The following is a 15,611-nucleotide window of genomic DNA, read 5'->3' on the forward strand; positions in this document are numbered from 1 at the left end:
TTCTGTAAATACTGTGTGTCAGTATTTTGCAACTCTGACTTATTGAACCGATGGTTTATAATATCCACACTTGTCAGCACCTGCCTTTTATGTAACTGGGATTATTACATTCTTCTTGAAGTCTTAGGGTATTCTGTCTGTCTCAGACATCTTGTAAACGAGGTGAAATAGTTTTGTGATGATATGAACTTTCAAGTATCCCAATGTTTCTGAGTGAATATCGTTTACTCTAGCTGTCTTGTTTCGGCTTAGTGTTTCAATACCCTTTCAAATTCTTCTCTAAGTATCATTTCTCCCATCTCATAGTCACATACTTTCTCTTCCATTTCTAAAACATTGTCTCGTTTCCCTAGTACAAGCCTTCTGTATATTCCTTCCACTTTTCTGCCTTTCTTTTTTTGCTTGGATCTGGCTTACAATCTGAGCTCTTGACATTCATAATGCTGCTTCTCTTATATTCAAAGGAAGATTTAATTTTTTTTAAGTTCTTGCTTCTACAGACCGTATTTCTTCTTTAGTCATTCCAGCTTTTCATTTTGCACTTTCTGTCAGTCTCGCTTTTTCGATGTCTGTTTTCCCTTTTGCCTTCTTCATTTCTATATGTTCATTTCGACAATTTCTTGGGTTATCCTAAGAGTTCTTCTGGGACTTCTATTTTCTGTGTATTCGAGCCTCTGCTGTCATTATTGTTTCATCTCTCACAGCTATTCATTCGTCTTCTATCGTATTCCCTTCTCCCGTTTCAGTCAAACGTTGCTTAATGTTGCGTCTGCAACTCTCAACAACCTCTTGTTCTTTTAAATTATCTAGGTCCGATCTCATTATTTTCCTAACTTTATACAGTTTTTTCTCTTTTGATCTGCAGTTCATAATCAATTAATTGTTGGTAGAATCACCATCTGCCTCTGAAATGTTTTGCAATTTAAAATCCGGTTTGGAAACCTCTGCCTTACCATTGTATAATCAGTCTAAAACCTTCCAATGTTTCCAGGCCTCTTCCATGTACGCAGCCTATATTCATGCATCTTAAACCAAATAGTAGAATTTTTTAAATTGTGCTCTGTGCAAAATTGTTCCTTTCCCCCATTCCACGTTCTACTACTATTTTCCTTTCTCTTCCTATTCCTACTCTCGAATTATAGTGCTTCATCACAATTAAAGTTTTGTTTCCCTCAAATATATGAATAATTTCTTTTATGTCAACATTGATTCTTCATATATTTTCAGCATTTGTGGAGCTAGTAGGCATATGAGCTTTTATTGCTGTGGTGGACAGCATTTGTGGAGCTAGTAGGCATATGAGCTTTTATTACTGTGGTGGACGTTGGTTTTGTATGTGTCGTTCCTATGATAACTCTGTTACTGAGCTGTTCATAGCTGCTTATTTGCATTCCTACTTTATTATTCATTATTATACCTACTGCCGCAGTATCCCTATCTATCCCCGAACTTCACTAATTCCTGCTACATTAAACTGCAGCCTATCCAGATCTCTTTTTGAATTCTCTAACCTACTTGCCTGATTAAGGGATCTAACATTCTACGTCTCGACCTGTAGAACGCCAGTTTAGTTTTTTCTAATGATGACATCCTCCTGAGAATTTCCGTCAGGAGATCCGAAAGGGGGACCATAGTACCTCCGGTATATTTTGCTGAAGCGTTGCGTGCCATCTGTAACACGTAACAGGTGTAGTTTCCCCCTGTCTTTCAGCTGTTTGCAGTACGAAAATAGCAGGGCCATGTTGGCTACTGTTACAAGGCTAAACCAGTCAATCATCCAGACTGTTGTGTTGCCCATGTGACTACTAAAAAGGCTTCTGCCATTCTTCAGGAACCACATCTTACTCTAGTCTCTTCACAGACATTCCTCCAATATGGTTCCATTTACGGTATACATACGTGTTTCGTTTATTATGCTGTGACAGGGACCAATGTTTTTGGAGAGCCATCCTTACCGAATCTCAGTCTGTACTCCATGTCAAATGAGCCCATCATCAACAGGATATTGAAACCTAGTCTTCCTTTACCCCTCATTTGTACTGCTCGAGCCCAGAGAACAATGAGTTGCTACTAGGTTTCACCCTTCCTTTAATTTTTTTACGCCATTCGGGACGACATAAATATATCACTGCACTTGAAACGCAGAATCCTGAGGGGATGAGAAGGACTCACGAGCACGTGCTGGCAGGGACAGCAGCTGCGCCTGCAGGGGCGTGCGAGCGTTGTGTGGTGGTGGCAGCGCTGGCCGGCGTGATGACGGTGCAGGCCGCTTTCGGGGCTGCGCTGGTCGCACGGCTAGCGGTCAAAACGCCCGTACTGCCCTTCTCCGGGCTCCAGGGCTTCCTCACCGACCGCACCTACCAGCTGGCCGTCGTCGCCGATTCGGCAGAGCTCACCAACTTCGAGGTAACGAGACAGTCTTACTGCTGCTCTCAGTATATGCTATAACTGGGTTTTCTCTTTTGATGCTAGTCAATTGTCAGGATGAACAGTACTGCAAAGGGCATTTGATTCTAAAGCATGATGACAGGGTGAAAAAGACTAAATAAATTACCTTTTCTCTCTTAACAATACGTGGGCAGGATGGGTTCTTCCTTGGCTCGGGTATGAGGTAGAATGAAACAGCATTTTTACATTAGATAGCTTTTATTGAAAGATTTGTACAATGGTTTCCTTACTGGATTGTTCTGGCTGGGAGAGCGGCAGCTGTGTCGTTTGCGAAGCCTTGCTGCGTGGGCGGCGGCGTCTGATTACGTCTGGCGGAGTATATCTCGTGTCGCTGTTTCGCCCAGTTGACTGGAGACGCGCATCGCGAGGTGGTCCGTTTAATTATTGAGAACGAAGTCGTGAATCGGATGGTGATACCTTGGATGTGACGTCCCAGTGTTTCTCTTCTCTATGCGGCCGCGTGTGCTGTGCGTCGGCCAGCGGAGCGGTGTGGCGGGGGAAGGCCAGTGTCCCGGACTCGAACAACATACTCCAGCTTGCCAGTCTTCGGCTGTCAGATCTTCGTCACCAGCTCACAGGTGACTGCTGATGTGAGGCCGTCTCCTTCCCGTCCTCACGAGTCACCCGGGTATGTAAAAATCAGTCTTCAAATACCTTCTGACCTGTCTTCTGGCGGCGAGGCTGCTGCTTGCTATTCCATTACAGCGGCGGAATTAGTGCTTCTGTGTACGATGTAGTCTCTTCCTGTATGACGGTCTTCAGCTCCAAAACTGAACTGAAAACTACTGTCAGGCCCACTGCGTCTCGCGTATTTATATACTTCAGTTCACTGGAGGTGAACGACTTCACGAACATTGCCTCTTCTGTCACGTTGAAAAGCTTCTCGAAGAATCTTCTTAACGTCAGTCATTGGCTCTTGGAATGTAGGCGAGGGCCTTTGATCACATGTGACAATTGAGAAACACGTGAGCCGGTCGGGCGATGCCCTGACGGCTGAATCGACAGCTTCCACTTATGTGGGGAGGGCGATGGCTTCTCCTGAACGTGCTGACTTGCAAGCGCCGGCGGTTCCACTGCTGCTCTGCCCTCTGTTTGCCAGTGTGTACTTTTCTAAACTAAACTACGTTTTTCATTTATTTTCTAATTTCTACTTCACTTCACATTGATTTCACTAATTAATTTACCTGTCTTAAGTACCGCTCAACAATGCTTATCCCGGCGGGACAACGTAGGTATACGCTATTCAGTCTTAGACAGCCATTGTGAGTTAATTGTCACTTCACGGCAAGAAAGTTTGCCGGCATAAGAAATTTCTCACCGAATTGGCATGCACTAAAGTGACACTATTCTGACATTTAACTAGTGTTGGTGGACATGTGTCCAGAAACGCTTACTTTCCATGTTAGAGCTCATTTTATTACTTCTCTTCAAATCACATTAATCGTGGAATGGTGTGGTGTGCGTACTGTAAGACCTTCGGTACACACACCATCAGATTATTTGACTTGTCGCTCTAACGTAGTAGGCGAGTGTCTGCAATATGTCTCGTGGTCTTATTGTGGAGTGCTTATCTTCTGCCGTTAGGTCAGACGATAGAAATGCCACTTGCACGCTTAGAGTAGCAGGTTGACGGTGACCAACTTTAAACAGAACTTGATTAATTTTCACACACATTTATTAAAATAATAAATAACATAGGCATTACGTAACTTGATTCTGGATGCTGTTTACAATTGACAATCTGAAGTTCCTTTGGTCTTGGTACGTTAATCTTATTCTCACATATCTCTGATACTTGACAAAGTGTCTATACATTTCTCTTCATGGCTATGTACAGGAATTTGGTAATCTTATTAGGCACAAACTGAAACTTGACTATAGACTGGTACAGACTAATGCAGACTGGTACAGACTAATGCAGACAAATGCAGACTGACTGATTGGAGGTCTGTACACTCGTTATAATACCTCACGCATTCATGTATCACTGCGCGAGTGTGATCCATGAGGAGAAAAGGTTCTACGTTAGCAGCAATCTCATTAGCTGAGAGACATATTAATACGCGGATCGGCGGAAGCAGAAATTGGTCCGTCTCTAATGCAGCGCCATCTCGTAGTGCGGAGATGGACAAGCGCTGCGCCTGCGCTGCTGTGCTTAGCGGGGCGCACTCTAGTGGGAAAGTTGTGTACGCGCTGACTACGCAGAACTATGTACACAACAAATGGAAACACACAGCAACAGAACATACCAGTGTGACTTCAAACACTTTGTTACAGGAAATGTTCAAAATGTCCTCCGTTAGGGAGGATACATGCATCCACCCTCCGTCACATGGAATCCCTGATGCGCTGATGCAGCCCTGGAGAATGGCGTATTGTATCACAGCCGTCCACAATACGAGCACGAAGAGTCTCTACATTTGGTACCGGGGTTGCGTAGACAAGAGCTTTCAAATGCCCCCATAAACGAAAGTCAAGAGGGTTGAGGTCAGGAGAGCGTGGAGGCCATGGAATTCGTCCGCCTCTAATAAATCCATTGGTCACCGAATCTGTTGTTGAGAAGCGTACGAACACTTTGACTGCAATGTGCAGGAGCTCCATCGTGCATGAACCACATGTTGTGTCTTACTTGTAAAGGCACATGTTCTAGTGGCACAGGCAGAGTATCCTGTATGAAATCATGATAACGTGCTCCATAGTGTCGGCCGCGGTGGCCGTGCGGTTCTAGGCGCTGCAGTCCGGAACCGAGGGACTGTTATGGTCGCAGGTTCGAATCCTGCCTCGGGCACGGATGTGTGTGATGTCCTTAGGTTAGTTAGGTTTAAGTAGTTCTAAGTTCTAGGGGACTGATGACCTAAGATGTTAAGTCCCATAGTGCTCAGAGCCATTTGAACCATTTTTTTGCTCCATTGAGCGTAGGTGGAAGAACATGGGGCCCAATTAAGACATCACCAACAATGCCTGCCCAAACGTTCACAGAAAATCTGTGTTGATGACGTGATTGCACAATTGCGCGCGGATTCTCGTCAGCCCACACATTTGATTGTGAAAATTTCCAATTTGATCGTGTTGGAATGAAACCTCATCCGTAAAGAGAACATTTGCACTGAAATGAGGATTGACACATTGTTGGATGATCCATTCGCAGAAGTGTACCCGTGGAGGCCAATAAGCTGCTGATAGTGCCTGCACACGCTGTACATGGTACGGAAACAACTGGTTCTCCCGTAGCACATTCGATACAGTGACGTGGTCAACGTTACCTTGTACAGCGGCAACTTCTCTGACGCTGACATTAGGGTTATCGTCAACTGCACGAATAATTGCCTCGTCTGTTGCAGGTGTCCTCGTCGTTCTAGGTCTTCCCTAGTCGCGAGTCATAGGCTGGAATGTTCCGTGCTCCCTAAGACGCCGATCAATTGCTTCGAACGTCTTCCTGTCGGGACACCTTCGTTCTGGAAATCTGTCTCGATACAAACGTACCGCGCCACGGCTGTTGCCCCATGCTAATCCATACATCAAATGGGCATCTGCCAACTCCGCATTTGTGAACATTGCACTGACTGCAAAACCACGTTCGTGATGAACACTAACCTGTTGATGCTACGTACTGATGTGCTTGATGCTAGTACTGTAGAGCAATGAGTCACATGTCAACACAAGCACCGAAGTCAACATTATCTTCCATCAATTGGGCCAACTGGCGGTGAATCGAGGAAGTACAGTACATACTGACGAAACTAAAATGAGCTCTAACATGGAAATTAAGCGTTTCCGGACACATGTCCGCATAACATCTTTTCTTTATTTGTGTGTGAGGAATGTTTCCTGAAAGTTTGGCCGTACCTTTTTGTAACACCCTGTATACACTGAACTACACTATTAAAGGATCACGTTTCCGAAAGCCCATAACTTCCAGTTGCTATGTAGAAGTTTGAATTTGGCTCAAAGGTGCCTACAAGCTTCCTCCGTAATGGTGAGAAAGCGTGGCGCCCTTTGACGTCACTACTGGACTCGGCAGTGCTTTGAATAGCAAGGCGTCGACGCATGCGAAAAAGAAGGCCAGAGCTCAGGAGTTCATGTGAGGTTTAAGGTGTGTTGATAATGGCACTAAATTTCAGTGCAATCCTGCCCAACACCACCGCGGACATGTCACACGACGGATGGTCATCGCACACACCGCAAAGTAGCGAAGCTCTACATAAATCGACCATGCTAATGACAACTCGTCTGTGTCATTGGATGTACTAGTGGCTAGATGTAAGGGCTGACAAGTTCCTGTCAGATACACCAGTTGCGCGGCGTAGGAATAGCTTTCCCAGCCGATGAGGCGAAACCAAATACACTTTATGGCAAAAATAAAAAGCGACGCACCATGGAGGAATTATCAGAATGGGACGGAAATCGGTAGATGTGATTTACATGTACAAAGAAACAAACGGTTACAATTTCAGAAAAATTGATTGATTTACTTAAGAGAAAGAGCCTCACAAATCAAGCAAGTCAGTAATGCATTGGTCCGCACTCCCCCTAATTGTTTTTGCTGTGGTCTTCATTCCGAAGACTGGTTTGATGCAGCTTGTAATGGTACTTCAATTACGCAACCATTACGGCACCTCACTTCAACCTCTCGATACCAGCAATATTCTACTGTCTTTCTGTAAAATAGTTAACATATTTCTGTGACAACATTCAGATTTTATTTCATTAATGTAGAGGTACTTCGATACAGCGATATGTATATAGTGCAATGATGTTATTCTTACGTGTATTCTTTCTTTTGTCACTATGATCTTTGACGTACTTGTAACTGATTTTTGGGCGCGCAAGCGGTTATTAGAGAGTCAAGCTTTGGTCGTTATGTTAAAAAGACGCAAATTGTAGTCAGTTTTTGAAATGTGAACTTTAACAGTGAGGAAGATATTTTCAAGTATGTTTTATATTGTGAAGTGATGTTTTGGAACGATTTACGTGAAATTTCGACAAAAGTAATAAAAAGGAAGTGTAAGTTAGATTCGGAGTGCTGATTACTTTTTTACATCACCATTGTCCTAACTTGAAAAAGTTTAATCTTCAAGAATGGTTTATGAAACACATATATAAAACTTATGAATATCGCAGAATAACACCCAGGCCTCTTTGCATCCGAGCTTGGAATCATCACTACCTAGATTTTCGACGATTGAGCCATGAGTTCACAACGAGACCAGCGTGGGAAACACGAAAAGATGAGTGCCTAGTTTATCCATTATTTCAAGAAATGACTTTATTAACTGTGCTCTATGACACCTGCCACATAATATAACTTTGTTGTTGCCCGAAAATGCAATATTTAGCAGCGTGAGCAACACTACAATCATAATTAATTTTTGACCTTTGTTGTGGTAGGGTTGTTGGAAGCTGTCCATGCTATTCTATCCTGTGCAAGCCTCTTCATCTCCAAATGACTACTACAACCTACATCCTTCTGAATCTGCTTGCAGTATTGATCTCTTGATCTCCCTCTACGTTTTTTAGCCCCCTCATTCCTCTCCAGTACCAAATATGTGATCCCTTGATGTCTCAGAATGTCTACTATGAACCGATACCTTCTTCTAGTCAGGTTTTGCCGCAAGTTTCTTTTCCTATCACTTCTATTCAGTTCCCGCTCGTTAGTTACGAGATCTACCCATCTAATCTTCAGCACGCGTCTGTAGCGCCAGATTTCAAACACTTCTATTCTCTTCTTGTCTAAAGTATTTATCGTCCACATTTCACTTCCATACATGGTTACATTCCAGACAAATACCTTCAGAAAAGACTACCTAACACTTAAATCTATATTCGATGTTAACAAATTTTTCATCTTCAGAAACCCTTTTGTTGCCATTGCTAGTCTACATTTTATATCGTGTCTACTTCGGCCATCAGTTACATTGGTGCACAAGTAGCAAAACTCATCTGCTAGTTTAAGTGTCTCATTTCCTAATCTAATTCCCTCAGAATCACTTGATTTAATTCGACTTCATTCCATCCTCATTTTTCTTTTGTTGGTGTTCGTCTTATATCCTCCTTTCAAGATACTATCCATTCCGCTTAAATGCCTTTCCAAGATCTTTGCTGTCTCTGACAGAATTACAGTCACTGGAAAACCCCAGAGTTTTAATTTCTTCTTCCTGAACTTAAATTCCTACTCCAAATTTTTCGTTTGTTTTCTTTACCGCTTATTCAGAGAACAGATTGAATAACATTGGGGATACGATACAACCCTGTCTCATTCCTTTCTCAACCACTGCTTCCCTTTAATGGCTCTGAGCACTATGGGACTTAACATCTGAGGTCATCAGTCCCCCAGAACTTAGAACTACTTAAACCTAACTAACCTAAGGACATCACACACATCCATGCCCGAGGCAGGATTCGAACATGCGAACGTAGCGGTCGCGCGGTTCCAGACTGTAGCGCCTAGAACCGCTTGGCCACCCCGGCCGGCTCCCTTTAATGCCCCACGACTCTTACAACTGCCATCTGTCTACTGTAGAAGTTCTAAAAAGCCTTTCGCTCTCTGTATTTTACCCCTGCTACTTGCAGAATTTCAAAGAGAGTAGTCCAGTCAACAATGTCTAAAGCTTTCTCTAAGTCTACAAATGCTATAAACTTAATTTTGCCTTTCCTTAACCTATTCGTTAAACTAAATCGTAGGGTCAATATCACTTCGCGTGCTCCTACATTTCTCCAAAATCCAAAATGGCCTTCCCCGAGGTCGTCTGCTACCAGTTTTTCCATTCTTCTGTAAAGAATTCGTGTTAGTATTTTGCAGTCATGACTTATTATACTGATAGTTCGTTAATTTACACACCTATCAGCGCCTGCTTTCCTTGGGATTGTAGTTACTACATTTTTCTTGAAGTCTGAGAGTATTTCACCCGTCCCATTCACCCTGCACACCAGATGGGATAATTTTGTCATGGCCGGTCCCCCAAGGCTACCAGTGGTTCTGAAGGAATGTCGTCTGCTCCCAGTGCCTTGTCTCGACTTAGGTCTTTCAGTGCTCTGTCAAATTCTTCCCGCAGTATCATATCTCACATCTCATCCTCATCTATGTCCTCTTCCCTTTCTATAATATTGCTTTCAAGCCCATCTCCCTTGTATAGATAGAACTTCTGCAGGGTGATTTTTTCCACTATGTACTAACTCTAGCGATTAATCGATGAGAGAGAATGGAACAAAAAATGTTTAATAAACTTATGTCCGGAAATGCATGATTTCCATGCTAGAGACCATTTATTCGATCGTACATTGTTACAGAGACTGTGGTCTAATACATACCATGTAGCCACAGTTACAGTATGTGTTGAAAATGGTTTCCATGTGCCTCAACGCATGCGTGTACACACGTTGACATGGCGACGCTATATCCAAACTGCGTCAAAAGGAGCATGAATACGCTAGTACATTGTCTCTATATCTAGAATGGGTTTCTGCATACACGACACTTTTGAGATGGTCCCATAACCAGAAATCGCACTGGTTGACATCCAGTGAACGAGCAGGTCATGCAACTGTACCCTCTCGTCCGAATCAACGACCAGGGAAGACACGATTGAGATGCGTTTGGAAGTTAACGGCGAAGTGGGCTGGAGTACCGTCATCTGGCAGCCACATGACATTTCGAATCATCCCTTCTTCCAGCAGGGGAGGCAAAGTCACCCGCAAGAAACGCCGATAGTTCCGGCCTGTTAGGTGACGTGGAAGGAAGACTGGTCCCAAAATACAGTCGCAAATTATACCGGCCTACACATTCCGGCTTCACCGATGTTGACGATTCGCTGTCAATTTACCACGTGGGTTCTGCATACTATCCCACAGATGACTGCTATGAAAGTTGAAGATACCGCTCTGCATAAAGGTGGCCTCGTCTGTGAATAGGATGGATGACACAGACCCAGGAATCGTGGTTGCCTGGTGAAGAAACCAGTGACAAAACTGCTCCCGATGTGGAAAGTCTGTCGCTAGTAAGTCCTGCGCACGCTGTAAGTGATAAGGGTAGTAAAAATTGTCATGGAGAATGATCCACAAGGTCATCTGGCTTACCCTGTACTGGCGGGCCAAGTGCCTGGTACTAACACGGCAGTTGCCTTCCACAGTGCTAATCACGTTTTCGTCCAAGTCTGGTGTCCGAACATTTCGGGTACGTCCTTCATGATCTGTTGCTTCCTGAATCGACGCCGTCTCAGACAAACAGCGGAACACTGTTGCAAACATTGAATGCTGTGGTTGTTGTCGGCGGGCATAGGTCTCCTAATACAGCCTTGCTGCCCGCCACCCGTTGTCATTTGCCTTTCCGTAAGCGAACATAATGTCGGCAAGTTGTCGATTCAAATACGGTACCATTATGAACAACGCTGTATCACATCCACTACAAGGTGAGTCAGCAAGAGAAGTGAATAGGACACAACATTACCAGTTACTATGGCAGGAATGGGCGCTAGTGCATGACATACGAGAAATAGTACCACCCTCTAGGAGGAAACCATGCATACTGTAACTGTGGCTGCATGGTACAGTGCGTATCAGACCGCAGTCTGTAACAAAGTATGATTGAACAAATGGTCTCCAGCAAGGAAACCATGAATGTCCGGACATAAGTTCATTAGACCTTTTCTGTTCTGTATCCTCTCATCAGTAAATCCTTAGAGTTAGTACACAGCAGTAAAAACTACCCTCTATATACTCCTTCCACCTTTCAGCTTTCCCTTCTTTGATTTGGACTAGATTTCCGCCGGCCGGTGTGGCCGAGTGGTTCTAGGCACTTCAGTTTGGAACCGCGCGACCGCTACGGTCGCAGGTTCGAATCCTGCCTCGGGCATGGATGTGTGTGCTGTCCTTAGGTTAGTTAGGTTTAAGTAGTTCTAAGTTCTAGGGGACTGATGAAAACCGATGTTAAGTCCCATAGTGCTCAGAGCCATTTGAACCATTTTTAAACTAGATTTCCATCTGAGCTCTAGATATTCATACAGTTGCTTCTCTTTTCTCCAAAGGACTCTTTGTCTTTCCTGTTGGCGGTAGCTGTCTTTCCTCCATTTAAATATGCTTCTAAATCCTTACATTTGTCCTCTAGCCATTCCTGCTTAACCATTTTGTTTGCACTTCCTGTCAATCTCTTTCTTTAGACGTTTGTTCATCTACATTTGCTGCATTTTTAAATTATCTCCTTTCTTCAATTAAATTCAATGACTCCCGTGTTATCCCAGGATTTCCAGAGGGCCTGGTCATTTTATCTATTCGATCCTCTGCTGCCTTCACTACTTCATCTCTTAAAGCTACCTATTCGTCTTCTACTGTGTTCCTGCGTCCTGTTCCAATCGCCTGTTGCCTAATGCTCCTTCTGGAACTCCCGAAAACCTCTGATTCTTTCAACTTATCCAGGCTCTATCTCCTTAATTTTCTACATTTTTGCAATTAATTCAGCTTTAATCTGCAGTTCATAACCAACACATTGTGGTCAGAGTCCACATCTGCCTCTGGCAATGCCATACTATTTAAAATCTGATTCAGAATTCTCTGTCTTACCATTACGTAATCAATCTGAAACCTTCCAGTATCTCCAGGTCTCTTTCAAGTATACAACCTTCTTTCATAATTCTTAAACAAAGTGTTTGCGACTGTTAAATTATGCTCTGTGCAAAATTCTACCAGGTGGTTTCCTCTTTCATTCTTTTTCCCCAAGTCCATATTCATCTACTACTTTTCCTTCTCTTCCTTTTCCTACTATCGAATTCCAGTCCCCCATCAAAATTAAATTTTCGTCTCCCTCAACTACATGAATCATTTCTTTTATCTCCTCATACATCTCTTCAATCTCTTCATCATCTACAGAGTCAGTTGGCATATAATCTCCTACTACTGTCGTGGGTGTTGACGTTGTGTCTGTCTTGGCTGCAATAATACATTTACTATGCTGTTTGTAGCTAAGCTGTTCATAGTAGCTTCCTGCATTCATATTTTCCGATTCATTATTAAACGTAAGTAGTGGAGTCATGACACCACAAGTGCATTTTGTGTGGGTTGCATACATTCAGGGGCAAGCATAAATTCAGGGGCAAACCTATTGTTATGCTAACTGGTTGATGACACCCTGGGTGTTGATTTATGATCCTCTGGAGATAATCAGTCCTTCTGAGAAACCTCCCTACTCCTTCCCATTCCCCTCCTCCTCCCCCACCCCTCTGGGAAATCCCAACCCCCCCTGCCCCACTGCCAATACAAGCACACTTTTGATATCAAATTTATTAAATAATTAATAAAATTTATCAATTAATTACCCCCTCCTGGGAAATCCCTCAGCCTTCTCCTCCCCTCCCACCCACGTCCCCCTCTCCACCCACAAAAAATTAGTGGGTAAATCACTCAGTCTGTGAGGAGCTGTTGGTGTGGAAGGTGCAAGTATTACCCTGTACAGTAATTACATGTCCGATCTATGTAATTACACTGCTCGAGATTGAAGGTGTTGTCTTGTTGGAAAATTTTCACATATGTTCTCATCTTGACATGCAGGGATCGACTGAGCTAGTGCACAATGCCACTGCCAGAGAATGTCCCAACCCTCACCCCCTCCATCCCTATGCATCCCAAAAAAATTGGCGGCAAAAATCACAGAGCTGGTGGACTGGACGAATCCCAGGACAGAAAATTCAAGCAGAGGTATAATAATATATTGTTTATTTATAAATTTCAATTTGCAGGGCTGGGATCTCTTGTTTGTTCGGTGGAAAAAGCGCGTCACTCTCTGATGGCTTGGAAGAAGAAGGTCTTGTAAAATGCATCAAAAAAGTAATTAAGTATGTAAATAGATCGCTTTTTTCCTACTGTGCAAGGAATACTGTCATGAAATCGATGTCAACATAACTCAACGCACTTCATTACTCTGTTACCGATCCCACTAAACATATCTGGCGAAAAAAAATTTCTGACTGCACACACTTGTTTCTTCGCACTGGGCGATGATGGGGTCGCTGCCGCTCACGCGTTGAACAATGCGCAGTGACTGCGGGATTGTCGGGCTGTTGTTGGTAGCAGCCTCTGGTCACCTGTTATTTAATCCCCAAACAATGCATCATGTGCCAGCGTCCCTTTGATAGCAGACTCACTTCTTATTTTCCTCCCAAACACACATACCACACGTCCATACCAGGTCAGTGGAAGCAGCTGCTTTATGTGCTCGCCCTGCTGTGCAGATACTGACTGAGTTAGTTTACAGTGCCATCGGCAGAGACGCAGGAAGAAGCAACCTACTCACCCCTCCCACTCACCCTCCCCCCCCCCCGGTTACTTTCTGCCAAACCAAGCATCAAGTGGTGGCAACTCTTTGATATTGATAACTGAGAAATTCCTCTCGAAACCAATGCTCTCTCTCTCTCTCTCTCTCTCTCTCTCTCTCCCTCCCTCTCTCTCTCAAGTGGCTACTTCCTACCAAGCAAGCGTCTGCCATGTACCGCACTAATCCATCTTTTGTCCTGATCGAAGTAGAGGATACATGGAAATCCCCCAGCCCTCCTCAAAATGCTGGGCTGTGGATGTTTTGGAAATAGTCCATTTGAACTATCCCTGCTCTATCAAATTGATTGACTAATTAATTAAATCAATACCATATATGAGGGACAGTTCCTCCTTGCTTCCTATTGGTGGATACTAGGACTGGAATATTTGGCAGGAAATTGCACCATTCGATCCCACAGCTGTCTGGTTTCCAAACCCTACTCCTCCTCCTTCTGCCGGCCAGCGTGGCCGAGTGGTTCTAGGCGCTACAGTCTGGAACCGCGCGACCGCTACGGTCGCAGGTTCGAATCCTGCCTCGGGCATGGCTGTGTGTGATGTCCTTAGGTTAGTTAGGTTTACGTAGTTCTAAGTTCTAGGGGACTGATGACATTAGAAGTTAAGTCCCATAGTGCTCAGAGCCATTTGAACTTGCTCCTTCTAGATTTTTTCCTTGTATCCTCTTGGCGGATACTGACACAGGTAGATCGTTTGGCACGAATTCTGTTAGCTGAAAGTTTCAAATTTCAGGTCAGTTGTGGTAAGTCCTTAAACAATTTCCAGGATATGAGGGTAGGGGTTTGTCTGGAGTGTCTGCTCGCAATATCACTATTGGAAACATTAAATTGATCAAACACGAATTTAATGTTCCTATTGATTTTTAAAGCACAGTATAATCCCAAAGTTAGTTCTATTATATACACTAGGACGAAGAATGGGGAGGAAGAGAGTGCACCGCGAGTTCCAGGTGCTAATAAGGCTAGTACACCATTTGTTTATTACATATTTCTACAAGCTTCAAACAGGAGGGACCTATTTTCAATTATCTGTGTAGTTACTAGTTTATTTTTGTAATTTCTTGCGTGTTTGAGAGCTTACTAGGCACAACCTTTTATTTTAATAACAATGTAGTGTAGAATACCGCCGTTTTTATCGACCCTCGTATTTTTTTGTTTTGTTTTTGTTAGAACAGCTCAGTTTTGGTTAGACCGCCAGTGAGAGTGCACTGCGAATTCCTGCTGCTAATAAAGCGAGTACACCATTCGTTTATTACATATTTTTTCGAGCTTCAAACAGCAGCGACTTCAGTAATGGATAAGAACTGTGATTGCTGTGTACAGATGTGAGCTGAGTTGTTAATGCTTTGCTCACAGCTCCAGGATGTGTTGGCATTTGTCACACAGCTTGAGACTGCTGCCCAAAGGGCATCACTGTGGGACGGGTGGGGGGGGGGGGGGGGAAGGGGGAGTCGGACGTGGGTATGCAAGGGATGTCGAGCATGCCCCTGATCAGTCCACTAGTGTGGCTGCCTTGGGTACTGCCTGCACTGAGGTTGATCCCTCACCCTTGGTCGAGTGGGAGATCATTCAAAAGTCTGGCAGGCAGCGAAATACTTTCCAAGGGGCCGATCGTAGGGCCTCTCCGGTTCATTTGAAGAACAGACTTCGGGCGTTATCTGTGGCTGACGAGTTCTCTGACCCAGATGCATTCGTCCACCCTGTTCCAGAGGAAGCTTCTTGGCCTGCAAGATCTGGGCATTCACAGAGGGTGGGTTGCTGGTAGTTTGGAGCTCCAACATTAGGCTTGTAATGGGGCCTCTTAGGAACATGGCTGCCAAGGAGGGGAAGGGAGCCAGTGTGCATTCCGTG

Source organism: Schistocerca piceifrons, chromosome X (genome assembly GCF_021461385.2).
Source record: "Schistocerca piceifrons isolate TAMUIC-IGC-003096 chromosome X, iqSchPice1.1, whole genome shotgun sequence".
In the NCBI taxonomy this organism is placed as follows: Eukaryota; Metazoa; Arthropoda; class Insecta; order Orthoptera; family Acrididae; genus Schistocerca; species Schistocerca piceifrons.